Below are 2,500 nucleotides of genomic sequence, written 5' to 3'. Positions count from 1 at the left end.
GACACTCTTCTCCACCCACTCCACCCTGCCTGCCCGTCTGCCTGCCTGCCTGCCTGCCTGCCTGCCTGCCTGCCTGCCTGCCTGCCTGCCTGCCTGCACTCTCTTCTTCACCTCTCTCCTGCACTCCCCGTTACTTTGGACAGTTGACCCCAAGTATTTAAAGTGAAATGCCTTTGTCACCTCCTCACGCGTAGGTATTCCGTCTTGCTCCTACTGACTTTCATTCCTCTTCTCTCCAGTGCATACCTCCACCTCTCCAGGCTCTCCTCACAATGAACTGCACCCTACTGTCGCTACAGATGACAATGTCATCCGCGAACATCATCGTCCATGGAGACTCCTGCCTGATGTTGTCCGTCAACCTGTCCATCACCGTTGCAACCAAGAAAGGGCTCAGAGCCGATCCTTGATGTAATCCCACCTCCACCTTGAACCCATCTGTCATTCCAACCACGCACCTCAGCATTGTCACACTTCCCTCATACATAGCCTGCACCACTCCTACATACTTCTCTGCAACTCTTGACTTCCTCCTACAATATCACACCTCCTCTCTCGGCACCCTGTCGTATGCTTTGTGTAAATCTACAAAGACACAATGCAACTCTTTCTGGCCTTCTCTGTACTTCTCAATCAACCAACCTTTTCTCTCTCTCTCTCTCTCTCTGTCTCTCTCATTTTCTTCATTTATCAGCCCGTCAAAGTAGTCCTTCCACTTCGTAGCACACTCTCCTCGCTTGGCAGCACATTTCCATCTGTATCTTTGATCGCCCTAACTTGTCGCACATCCTCGGCAGCTCGGTCTCTCTGTCTAGCCAATCTGTACAAGTCTTTTTCTCCTTCCTTAGTGTCTAACCTGTCATACAGCTCACCGTACGACTTTTCCTTTACCTTTGCCACCTCTCTCTTTGCTTTACGCTGCATCTCCTTGTACTCCTGTGTACTTTCTTCATCTCTCTGACTATCCCACTTCTTCTTTGCCAACCTTTTCCTCTGTATACTTTGCTCTACTTCCTCCTTCCACCACCACCACCACCACCGCCAAGTCTCCTTGTCTTCCTTCCTCTGTCCCGATGACACACCAAGTACATTCCTAGCTGTCTTCCTCGCTATTTCTGCAGCGCTTGCCCAGCCATCTGGCAACTCTTCACTACCACTCAGTGCCTGTGTTAACTCCTGCCTGAACTCCACACAACAGTCTTCCTTCTTCAACTTCCACCATTTGATCTTCGGCTGTGTCTTCACTCGCTTCCTCATGTTGTTCTCCAAAGTCATCTTACAGACCACCATCCGATGCTGCCTAGCTACGTTCTCCCCTGTCACCACCTTGCAGTATGCAATCCGTTTTACATCGCGCCTTCTACACAAGATATAGTCCACCTGTGTGCACTTTCCTCCACTCGTATACGTCGTCACCCTGTGCTCCTCCCTCTTCTTGAAATATGTATTCACCTCAGCCATTTCCATCCTTTTCGCAAAATCGAACACCATCTGTCCTTCCACATTTCTCTCCTCGATTCCATACCTTACCATCAACTCCTCATCACCTCTGTTCCCTTCAGCAACGTGTCCATCGAAGTCCGCTCCAATCACCACTCCCTCCTCCTTGGGTACCCTTTCCACCACGTCGTCCAACTCAACTCCAGAATTCTTCTTTTTCGTCCATCTTACACCCGACTTGCGGGGCATATGCGCTGATAACCGTCAGCAATACACCTTCGATTTCCAGCTTCATAATCCTCACTCTGTCTGACACTGTGTTCACCTCCAGCACGCTCTTGACATACTCTTCCTTCAGAATGACCCCTACCCCATTTCTCCTCCCATTCGCACCATGGTAGAAGAGTTTGAACCCACCTGCGATACTCCTGGCCTTACTCCCCTTCCACCTTGTCTCTTGTCACCTTTCTTCTTTCCATCACGTCAGCCTGCTCTCTCCCTTTACTAGCCATAGTGCCAACATTCAAAGTTCCGACTGACTCTCACCTCCACACGCCTACCCTTCCTCCTCTCTAGCTGCCTCTGGACATGCCTTCCCCCTCTCCTTTTCCTTCGCCCAACAGTAGCCTAGTTTCCACCGGCACTCCGCTGGTTAACAGTACCGATGGCGGTCGTCGGTAACCCGGGCCTCGACCGATCCGGTATGGAAATCTTATTTATGATCCGCATATTTGATTTGGCAAAGATTTGACGCCGGATGCCCTTCCTGACGTAACCCTCCCCATTTGTCCTGGCTTGGGACCTGCACTAAGAATGCATTGGCTTGTGCATCCTCAGTGGCTGGGTTGCACGCTTTTCTATGTTTGCCCCTCACTTTTGTGGCGTGAACTATCAATTCTAGTAATACAGGTGTGTTTATGTTAGGTATCACAGACACACGCACACGCACAATATATGTCCAAAAGTATTGAGATAACTGACCATTACACCTACAGGAGCTTTTCTGACATGTCATTCTGAATCCATAGAAACCCATATTCCACGAAGCTCCCGGCGCACA

Source organism: Lampris incognitus, unplaced genomic scaffold (assembly GCF_029633865.1).
Source record: "Lampris incognitus isolate fLamInc1 unplaced genomic scaffold, fLamInc1.hap2 scaffold_150, whole genome shotgun sequence".
Taxonomy (NCBI): domain Eukaryota; kingdom Metazoa; phylum Chordata; class Actinopteri; order Lampriformes; family Lampridae; genus Lampris; species Lampris incognitus.
Note: the sequence above shows the minus strand (reverse complement) of the source record.